The 12021-nt window shown below is 39.1% G+C and overlaps 1 long non-coding RNA gene across 2 annotated transcripts in view; it reads right to left on the bottom strand.

Annotated features, from left to right (window-relative positions):
- Window positions 1–358: 358 nt before the first annotated feature.
- LOC122772668 overlaps window positions 359–12021 on the bottom strand; it is a 217753-nt gene continuing 206090 nt past the window's right edge. For both annotated transcript variants that reach the window (XR_006360792.1, XR_006360793.1), the window contains 2 exons: window positions 1287–1374; window positions 359–1130 (listed from right to left, as the gene is read on the bottom strand). This is a non-coding gene — a long non-coding RNA (uncharacterized LOC122772668). The remainder of the gene's footprint in view (window positions 1131–1286; window positions 1375–12021) is intronic.

Raw genomic sequence — 12021 nt, 5'->3', positions numbered from 1 at the left:
TACTTTACTATGACTTTTTTTAGTGATTTTGGACGACATACTATACTATGACTTTTTTGACCATTTTGGACGACATACTATACTATGACTTTTTTGACCAATTTTGGACGACATACTATACTATGACTTTTTGACCTATTTTGGACGACATTCAACACTATGACGTTTTTGACCGATTTTGGATGACATACTAACCTATGTCTATTTTTGACAGGCTCCCACAGGTGTATTATGACATTTGTTCATCACTTCACATTATCTCTTATTATAAATATGTTTTGGGAGAGATATGTTTGGAGACCAGATGCCAAACAATTAATGCCAAATTTTTAAAGGAGCAATCAATGTTAATCTGTCTTAAATCATTTATTCATTGTACCTTGTGATTAGTCCAAAGAATTGATGGAGTGAGTTATCCTCCGAGCACCAGTGGAGGCAGATTGCTTGCTCTTTTTAATACGTGAACAACACAAGCAGCGTGTTGTCTGAGTGACATCTTCAAACATGTTGTACGTCATATGCTCTTGTGATATGCAGTACCTGTATATATAAGATACACACAAATTAAGCAGATTCATAGTTGCTTGAATTGGAAATATGACAACGATGCGGATATGATTCTACCTTTTCCCTTTAGGCTGCTTTTTTTTCACAGTCATTTGCATGTTAAAAGGATCCGTCATCCTTGTGACTAACACAGTCATCGCTCAATAACATTGTACTTCATTGCCATACCCCAAACCTATTATTTCTAAATAAGCTCACATCTGTGTTGCTAACCAATTAAAACTGTAACAGCAGGATACAGGAAAAAAACATTTCTGTTTTAGCTCCAAAAAAATCCAAAGGAATCTCTTACTCCCTGTATGGTTACTTATATTTAAAAGAACTGTAATAATATTGAGACATCAGAAATTTATAATTTTGCAGTGACAGTAGTCAAACAGAGACTAGTTAGATGTATCTGTCCATTTACATATGGATGGAAAAAATCTCCTTCTGTGTAAGAGTCTGTGTGAAACGGGTAGTTTTCCTTGCTGTTCAGAACCAGGGCCACCTCTGCTTTGACAGTCGGTGAGCAGGATAGTGATCAATCCCCACAAACCAAGAATTGAAATCAGCAGCCATAACTGTAGACAAGAGCGGGTTGAGGTACTTGCACTGTTACCACGGCAACAAACTGTGCTGGGGGAGGGGAGGTGATGAGGTGGTGCTGGTGGTAGTGGCAGTGGCAGCGGCATCATCACTAAGATTGGTTGTTACTGCTTTGGTGCAGTTCAACTTACCTTGATCTAGTGGAAGCTCCAGATTCATGGTGAGACAATGAGAGTGTAGATCTGACAGCTCACATCATCCGTGATAATCACATGGAGCCTGATAAAAAACAAAATAAAAGACCATGAGGATTTTCTGTTGACGATGCATCTTGTTTGTACATTATCAACGTGATATTTTCCACATTTGTGCACAGTGGGAGCTTTTGATATCTTAATTTTAATGGTGAAATTTTAACCCTTTCAAATCGGAAATCAGAAAGTTGTCATGTCTGCAGTATTCTTTCAGTTAGCTACTGTATGCCTGTGCATCCCATATTATACTGAATCCCGGAAACCCATGTGAAATATTCATTCAGTCTAATAAATTAGTAGTCACAAAAATGACACATCTTACTGACCCTAGTGAATACTGCATGTTCAAAAAAAAAGCTTTGTGTTATTTATATGCAGTAAACACACTTCTTGTACTGTGTCCTTAGTGAGAACACTCATAGAAATAAAGCATTCCCTAAACCCTTACCCTAATGTTAACCATTACAACTTATCTAACCCTTAACCTAAAACCCAGTCTTAACCTTGAAAAAAAGCCCTATACAGCTGAGAAGCAGCCAAAATATCCTCACTTTTTTAATATCCATGTTATTTGGTCCTCACAAAGATATTAAAACAAGTACACATGCACACACAGTTAAATTCCCCTGAGTCTACACCAAGAGATCTCTCTGTAGGATGCAGTGATCCTACTGACACGCCGTGAATGAAGTATGTCAGACTGACAGAAAGGATCGTCGACATGGTTCATATCGGTGACTGCTCTCAGGAAATCACTCAAGATCACACAAGATCAGTAAAAGACTCAACGTCTACTAAAATGAAATGTGTTATTACGTAGGTTAACAAGTGAAGAAGGTGTGTCCGTCCTCCTCGTGTTCAAACAATAATTGATCATCATGGTGACAAAAGCCTCGGGTTGACAGGACGATGATGCAGGAATCACCATGAAGGCCACTTATTACTTAATAGAAACCAAATCACTTGCCTTTGCTTCCTCTCAACAAAGGGAGGAAACATCAGCCATTAGCCACATATTCAAACGTTTTATTTTCTCTAAATGTTTTTTAAAAAGTAATGTTAGAGTCAGAGTAATATTCCTCTGTGTTTCCGATCCAGAACAGTGTCCCTAATGCTGGTTTGTGATGCACTGCAGTTGTCAGCTTTACACAAATAACAGACTGTATGTCGACTGAATGTTGTGATAACAAGAAATCAGAATTGAATGTTTAACCAAGCCATGTGATTACAAGAAAATTTGCCCACTCAAACAATCCCGGAGGCTCCAAATCATCCCGTGATTGTTTCATCAAATTGTGACACACAGAGGCTGTGGTAAACCCATTGTTTACTCATCTTTATGCAAATTGTTTTCTTTCTAATTGCCCTAATGCTCCACAACCGAATATGAAACGCCGGGGGAATTTTACCAAGGACTGTGTGACAGGTAGCAATTTTTGTGTTTTCTAAGTGAATTGAATTGCAATAATTGTGATATTTCCCCCATTGCTTTGTAGATAATGAAATGAAGAACAACAACAAAAACAACAACAAAAAGAAGTGAAATAGCTCTGTCCCTTTCAAATGGAAATTCAACTTATTATATGCAAATAAAGGAATTCAATTGCGCAGCTCTGGGACTCCATATAAATGTGTGTTGCACACAGGGGTGGGAAAAAAGGCAGTAATTATTTTCACTTTAATGTAATTATGCAAATTATAGCTCGGATAAAAAACGTGTTATGTGAAAACAGAACGTCCAGATTTTTATTCTGTTTTCAAGCCACAGTTAGCAGAGCTGCTATAAAGACACATATTATGGCAGAGTTCTGAGACCTTTGCAGCTTTATAACCTCCCTCACTACCAAAGGTCTGCTGGCACTCCCGCCCATTAATCTGAACACAGAGGGAACCAGAGCCTCCTCTGATGCTGCTGCACCCCCTGGACTGCAGCAGTGCATGCATAAATTCACTTATGAGAATTCAGATTCTGCTCTTAAACCCCTTGACTACAAACTAGCTCACTCATTTTAATCTCCTACAGTAGATTATTACATTTTTTTAAAGGCATCTTTTACATTGTTGTTTTATTGCAAAAACAGGCCAAAAATATCCAAACTAAAATAAAAACTATAGGTACAGGAATTTTTTCAGGCGAATAAGACGCTGATTCAGCAGCTTCCTGCAAATGCGCGGGTGAATTTACCAGAATAACCACATGTTGGCTTTGACGTGCAATTTCTCAGCTTTAAGAAACCGTCGGAATGTTTCAGACAACACAAACCGCTGAGTAATTATTGTAATGCAACGTGTTGCCTGCGATATGCTCGGCGTTAAAGGGTTAACTGGGAAGAACCTCAAGTTCTCTGCTTCTTATTTTTCCAAAAACAAAAACATCTAGCCATTATGCTTCAGGTCACTGGAACAACCCTCTTGAGGATCTGAGAGGCTGAAAATGTTAATATTTTTATATAACAAGTATAAATATATAAAAAATAAACCCACCTCTTTAATTGAGTGCTGAAGTAGTGATTCTTCATTATATATTTATACTTATTTGTTCATTATTATTTGCTATAGTAATCATTATTTGTTTGTGTGTCTTGTGTTATTAATTTCATTTTGTGTCAAAGTATTAGTACAATAACACCATTAGACTCAAAACGTGAACATGAATTACCTTTAAATAAAATTTGCATTTTGATTTGAATTGCATTTGTATGCAATAAAAATAAAAAGTGAACCGATTTTAATGGTTGAATCATATTAAAAGTGATTGTTTTCGCTCGCACCTCAGCCACGTGTTTCCTGGGTTGACCTTTCACTGAGCCAACTTCATCCTTTTTATAGGAGCAGCCTCCCACAAGTCCCAGCAGGTTTAGCAGGTGTTAGCCTCTCTGGGAGACTCCCTCCTGAGGTAACACGCGGTCTAGCAGCACATCACTTCTGGTTCTGGTTCACAATTACAAGTACAGATGATGGAGAAGCAGCTACGTCTCCCACGGTTTCCTTCATGTAAAACTACTTTCTGCTTCTGCTCAGGGACAAAAAGTACAGTGACGTTCCAGTAAGTCCACAACAAAGCTGCTCAACGACGTGACCTTTTGAAAACATAATTCAGCTGGATGTGCAGGTTTGATGCAATTCCCTTCTCTTTGCATTTTAAACCCAGAGTTCATATGTATATGAGAAAGGTAATAGTCGCAGGACACGCTGTTAAGAAATGCATATAATATATTCCACAGCTCTCTCATCAAAGCTCTGTCCCTTAACCTTTTACAGGGCGCTCATTTTATTGTCATATAGAAAATCCCTGAAGTCCCTGAAGGTGCCATATATGGTTCCTTTGCCCGTCTGTGGCAAATTCAAAAAAAGTATGAAAAGAGTAAGAAAAACACCAACATGGAACATTAATTTAGAACATTATTAAACATTTTAGAACCATGTTTCCCAATCCCGGTCCTTGTTTTAGCGGTTTCCCTGCTCCAACACACCTGGCTTTCCATCATTAGATATTACTGATGCAGGAGAATATTTTTGCCTGGAGCATCGCAGGCATCCCACTGATGGATACAATTCTAAGATGAGGCTTTCTGTGACGTAGCTGGATCTCTGTTGATCTCTGGTGTCTAAGATCTTGTGGTAACGCACGCTAATGTGGTTTACTTAGATAAAACCTAGGAAAGTTTTTGCACATTGCAAACTATAAGTAAATTCTACAAGGGCGATCATCAAGTAAACTTTACTTGCACATATAAGTTTCTTTTACTACCAAACCTCTGGTGATTTACTGATGATTATTAATATGGTCATTGCATTTTACTCTCTTTACTCAGATGTAAACTAAAAGAAATAGTTTCTTTCCCTGAAATCCTTTATTTGCTCTTCTTCTCTCTTTATCTTTGTACACACAGACCTTTATAATACTGAACACAACAGTGTGGCTCCAATGAAACTTGGAGTAACATCGAGTAACAGTCATTTCTTATATCTAGTCCTCTGTACACATGAATTCATGATTACATTCTGTTAACATTTAACTTCTCAAATTGTTTCCTTCATGGCTCAAATTGGCTTCTTTTTTTTATTTAGGTCTGTTTCTCACACTTTACCCCCACTTATCTTCAGATCAGATGATTGGATTATTATTATTATTATTATTTATTTATTTATTTTTTCAATTTTCACTGCACTCTCGGGGGTAAGCGCTGGTCCGACAAAACGGCACAGATGGTGGGAAGGGATTCATTCATTCGTGCGCTTTGACGATTCTTGGCCTGTTTGGCAACTCTGCATTTTCCACGTACCATTAGTTCCTTTGTTGGCTATGTTTCTGCGGGAAAAGCAGGTGTCACAGTGGACCGCCTGCATCAATACTCATCCAATCCACATGTTTTTGCAAGAAAATGTTAATAGGAAATATGCCACAGTATAAAAGTATGTCTTATAGGTCTCCAGCCTACTGTTTCAGGGTTCCCTCTGGTGGGGAAGAAGCTGCAGTTGTTGCAGGTGGTGCAACACCACCAACGACATTTAGTTTGGTCCACCTTGTTCTCTACAGACAAGCTCATGTGGAGGGACCGCTATGCACCTTAAACCTCATTCTTACAGAGGAATATACTGTATTTATTTGACCTTTAAAAGGAAGAGGCATAATTATTAACAGTAGGTCTCTGCTAGAAAAAGGCGAGCTCAGCATTTCATTATCGCTCTCTCTCTCTCTGCAGAATTAACAAACCTAGAGAAGAACAGAGAACATATCGTTATTGTCTTAGCTCAGCAACAAAGACAAGGTATAGTAGTTAGTTAATGCCCGGGGCCCCGAGTGTAGGCGTGATCGCATCACTTAAGCGGAGATAGTGAAGAGCTGTTTTATTACGGATTCACTATAAGTGAACTATACCTACGATGTAAGACATTCAAAGAAATAACAAGTTTGATATAATTAGGCATGTGTGTGTGTGTGTGTGGGGGGATTTCTCTGGGTTCTGCGGTTTCTTCCCACAGTCCAGAAACACACTCAGGTGTGAGTGTGAGAGTGAATGGTTGTCTGTCTCTATGTGGAGGATAAAGTGGGAGAAGATGAATGAATGAATGATATATTTAAGACAATTAAATGTCTTTCCTGTCTCTTTAAGGTATCTTCTTTATTCTCCTCCATAAAGAGAGCGTTGCCTGTGTTTTACAGTATACTGGGTCAAATTCCTTTTCATTCATTCATGAATTGTGGATTTGTAGACTCAGCTAATTTTAAACTACGGACTGTTGTGAAAGGAAGAGACAATCCTGTATTTCCCCGCTCTCTCTCTGTCTGAAGCTAAAAGTTATGGATGTTGGAGTTTTAAAGAAGATTAATCAATGATATGGAGTGGATTGTCGCAAGCAAAGAATAATGGCTCAGGGCACTTATTCCAACACATCTTCGAGTGTGACTGAATTCATTTATTAGCTTCTGCAGACCAAGTTGTCTGAACTGCAGGGGAAAAGGAAGGCGATTATAACGGTATTATTATTATTATATATATATATACACATATATATATTAATTTTCTTTATGAGCACCTTTCGAGACACCTCAGGACACTTCACATCATAAACAGTTATTACAGACGGTGAAAACAAACAATACTTACAAGAATGGTAATAATAATAATAAAATTTTAATGTGCCTTCTTGGGACTGGTAATGAAAACACTAAGTAGTACCTGATACTTTGTTTTTAGCACATTAGTACATAGACATGCGTTAATCTAATCAAGGAAATTTCTAAAATCTCAACATTTAACACAGGAGTTTGGTGTATTTAGCGATCGCACTGCTGAAAGCTGGTGAGCGGTGAGCCGCATCACAAACCCTTCGGCCGTATTTCAGTTCAGTGACTGTGTCAGACTGTGTCTGTGGTCTGGTCATGCAGGAAGCACTGAAAGTTTCTGTGAACAAATCCATTTCATTGACTAATGATTCAGTACCTCGAAAAGAACTGCTTTACAAGTCACTAGTTACTAGTAGTAAACATAATGTCATAGGACTCATATTTTTTATTTAATCCCCTGAAAATGCAGAAAGCACAGATGGAAGTTGACTCAGAAGTGAGACTTCTGATGTTTTGTAAAAAATGCCCCTCGCAGTTTTCAAGCAGGGACGGCTTTGTTGAAGTTTCAGTTTATAAGCCGTGGCCTGCTCCAACTCCCCCTGGAGCCATAGCCATGGAGTAGTTGCCATGGTTACCAATTAGTCAGCAGGTGCAAATGACTTTCCCCCCATTTTTTATCCAGTTGCTTCAAATGTGACATTAATGTTCACACTGAGACCATGAATACAACTCCACTAAGAAAAACACGGGTGTAAATAATCAAATCAATAATGACTGAGATACATTTAGTTTCATAGGGAATGTCAGCTCACTGTCACACTGTCCTGACTGACAGCGCAATGATTAATGTTATCAGCAAAACCTGTGCTTTCCTGCTGAAACATGGCAAAATGTCTGCCATTGAAAAAGAGCTTTATGGTATAAACGCTACCATTCACCAGACGGCAGATTAATGTGAACTAGTAAGTGTCAGTGACTGACTTCCTATATCATGTATTCTCATTTCGAACCACGCCAGAGCGGATAATAAGAAACACCAGGTACCAGGTTCTATCCCTAATGGAAAAGCGTAATACTGTAATACTTATACTGTATGTGTGAGTTTTAGTTCTCACTTGTTACTGCAGAGTCCTTGAGATCATCACTACTCATGATGTTTGCCAATTAGTGGAGGTTCAAAACATATACTGTTTGAAAGGCAGCAGCCCTCCAGGCCATCCTGGAAGGTTTTGCCTTGTCTTGCCCACTTGCTTTTCATCAACTGATTTCCCCTGTGACCTGCTCTCTTCCTGTACACCTGTCCCCCGCTGGCTCATTATGTTACCTCTAAGTTAACTTAAGCTAAGCTGCCTTAATTACCTGATATGTTATCACCTCATGTAAATGGATGTTGTCTCATGTTGGCCCGTCTATCAGTTAAAAACCTGCCTGCTGCAAACGTGACTTCAGCAGCTCAAACATGAAAAGATATATTATGACTATGCTGTGTGTACTGTGTCAAAAGTATGTGTGATGTTTGCATTTGTGTTGTAATAAACACACAGAGACGAGAGCATAATGTATAATATTCCTCTTTAAATTATGGCCCTTGTTTAACCCTTAGAACACAGAGCAAATTGGCTGTTTTTGTTTAAACATACAGTATATACAGAGGCTATATGAATGTGCAATATAGAGTGTTGTATATCCTTTTTTCAACCCACCCTAGGCAATTTGATAAAAACAAATTAATTTTCACCAACTATACAAACACACCTGAGCAAAAAGTAGTCAAAATGTTTAAAATTGGATTGAACAAAAAATTTTTTTTAAGCCTGAATATGTGACCTGTAAACACACACCCCCAGGATGTCCATATAAGGAGTTGTGTACTATTCCCACGGCAAATTACCATGTGTGCTGCTGCGGCACAGATCCGAGCCGCATGAGCACTAAGGAATAATCCAGAGTAGCAAGAGAGCGACGTTGCTGAGATCACATAATATTTCTGAATCTCACACAGAATCGACACAATCCCTATGAGTAACACTGTGCAGATATGAATGCAACATTCTATAAACAGAGGAATTCACTTTTTGATAAAAATGTTCTAAAGACCTCCTTTTACAGTCTAAATGCATATAAATGATAACATGGTAAAATAAACTAAAAGTGTAATAACATAAATGAACCTATTGAGTTAAAATAAAGGATACGATAAACAAAAGAATACGATCAGTAATGAATGCTATATATAATAGGAATTAAGCTGCTGTAAAAATGGTCATGGATGTGAGACCTGATGGTGCACTCGAGGAAAGCTTAGAAAAAGCAACTTCAAATATGGAATATTGACTGTTTTTTAATTGCTTACATTTCAGTTTTATGATGAGCAGTGTTGCTGTTCCTGATTTTGACTCAGACTAGAGCATTGACAACATACAGAAATTTGAAATAGTGAGACATAAAGCTTCTCTGTCTTGAGCACTGGTGATTCCAGACAAGAGATTTAGTGATATTGTACTTACGCTGTAAGTACAATATTCTATATGTGATGATCATAATGATGATATAAACAATCATATGCTGACAGATGCATGCTCGTCCTACAGTAAGCCCATCGTATTATCTTCTAATCCTTACAGCATTGCTGTTCATGTCATTATCAGCTGTTGCATAAGCAATACAGTTTGTGTTTCTATAATGTGTAAAGAAATTATATTTCAGGGCTAAATTCAGATAGAAGACTCAGAGGGAAGCAGAGTTGTTATTAATGGATGTTTAATGTATGGCACACAAATCCCAGTCTGACAAACGTCCACCGGCTTTATGGTGAATGTGTCTCTCTGCGAGTGTTTTTCTTCTCCCTCCCCCCACACTCTAACACCCAACATTTTCTGTTCTTCTACAGCATGATCTTCCCCTCTCTCTCTCTGTCTCTTTCTCTCTCACACACACACACACACATATAGACTGTATCTCTCACATACATACATACCAAAATATCTTGAATTGGTTTTGCGTCTTTGTTGTTTTGAGACCCGTCGCTCGAACCCTCCAGGGCTGTCTTTTAGACATTGAGAACTTCGTCTTTTATGAAGCACGCGTTCTTCGATTCAAAGAACGCTAAGACGCTTGGGCAGCAGATGTGAGGTTTTGTGGGAAACAACTAGTGCTGAATGTCTTCCGCACTCATCTAGTCACACGCATGCTGTTTTGCACAGTCTGTGGTTGATGGATCTGTTTGTCAAAGCAGAGCCTCCTGTTCTCCTTTTCTTTTTTCTGTGCACAAAAAAATCATCAGAAAGCTCCATCTATGCCTTTTCATATTGTAATAATCCAATGTTGGTTAAGATTAATAAGATTGTGTTTTCTCCAGGTTCTCCAGTTTCCTCCCACAGTCCAAAAACATGCAATATGGGGATTAGGTCAATAGGACACTCTAATTGTAGGTGTGAATATGCGAGTGGATGGTTCGTTGTCTCTATGTGTGGCCCTGTGATGGACAGGCGATCTGTCCAGGGTGTACCCCGCCTATCGCCCTATGTCAGCTGAGATTGGCACAGCATCCCCCGGCAACCCTCATGTGGAGGATAATGTGGTAGAAGTTGGATGGATGGGATATGTTCTTGAGAGCCCAACAAGTTCTATTGAGATAAACTGATAAACTGCTTGGCACCACTCACCATTTCCATGGCCACAGGAAACCTAGAATATATAAAATAAATGATTAATGTCCGGGAACTGGAGAGGAGAAAAGGTCGCCAAACCTTCTTGAGACAAACAGTATTTTATCTACTTCAAAATCATGCTGATGGTCGGTGGGGGAGACGAGAGCCACATTTATTTCCCTGTGTATCTTAATGATAGTCATTGACTCAGACTGCTAGAATCAACCCCAGCAAGTTGAAGAGTGATGCTGAACTGAAGATTAAATTGTTTGCTACAATGAAGACACGTCCGCAGCAAATGTTTACTGTAAGTTTCACCCTTTCAATCTCTCTTCCTTTCTCTCTCTGTGTACAGTAAATAAAAAAGTTGCCACACTCAAGGGTCTAATCAACAAATCATCTTTTTCAGACAGCATCTCAGAGATATAACCAGCGCCAGTCTCCCGGCTGCTTCTCTCTCCAAGAACAGTTGGCTTTTGGCCACTGTTCTCCATTTCAGTCAGGCTTTGACACACTTCTTCTGTCTGTGCTGGCAGAACTGGGTCCTACCATGGCAAAGACCTCAATCCTCCACAATGTTTTTGCTCATTTCAAGTAAAGTGAAAAGACACAAATAAAGGCACAGGGCAACCTCTTTAGTGGTGTCCCACAGGGCTTCATGCTGGGCTCCTTCCTTTTTTTGTTTCAGGTCACTTGGAGATGTAATCCTGTGCCATGGAACTCAGGAGGCTGGCTCAATGATTACTAGATGATTGCAACTCCAAACCAGCAATAAGATGTATCTCATGCCAGGACCAAGGCTGTTCTTTCATTAATCACTTCAGCCTTGTATCAGTCAGACTCTAAATCCGATGAGAGGGACTGACAGATTAACTGTGACTGTGGCTTGTTCTCACAGTAAGAGGAAGCTATCTGCTATTTCAACTATCTGCAAATGAGTGTTTGATGGCATTTCGAGACACAACATCTGATTTACCTTCACCTCATTTAGATCATCGTCTTCATCTCAATGGCTTAAAGTGTGTTAAGAGTATTTGCAGGCATTCAGCATATTGGCCTTTAAAGAGCGGGGCGACACAGAGCAGCTGACACAAACAGCTCTGAGAGAATAACTGTGAAAAATGTTTTCTTAAAAGGGATGAGGGGAGTGGAACATTGCTCAGGCATTTACAGCACAAAAGAGTGGCTGAAAGAATGAGAGCTGAACAGAAGAAATGGGTGATGAAGAGTCTTTGTAGTTGCCATGGACACCAAGAAAGCTGAGTGACTATGTGAACATTATTTTTTTTGAATGGGTATCACACACACACGCACAGACACACACACAATGGGCTCTTATTATTGCAAGGTGTGGAAGTAGCTTCAACACAGCATTTGTCGGACAGTGGAGCAACACGCGGCACAGCTCATTAGACACTATGTTCATCTGTGTAGAGCGGTGACTACCAGC

Source organism: Solea senegalensis, linkage group LG7 (assembly GCF_019176455.1).
Source record: "Solea senegalensis isolate Sse05_10M linkage group LG7, IFAPA_SoseM_1, whole genome shotgun sequence".
NCBI lineage: Eukaryota > Metazoa > Chordata > Actinopteri > Pleuronectiformes > Soleidae > Solea > Solea senegalensis.
The sequence above is the reverse complement of the archived record's forward strand: the minus strand, read 5'-3'. Positions and strand labels throughout refer to the sequence as shown.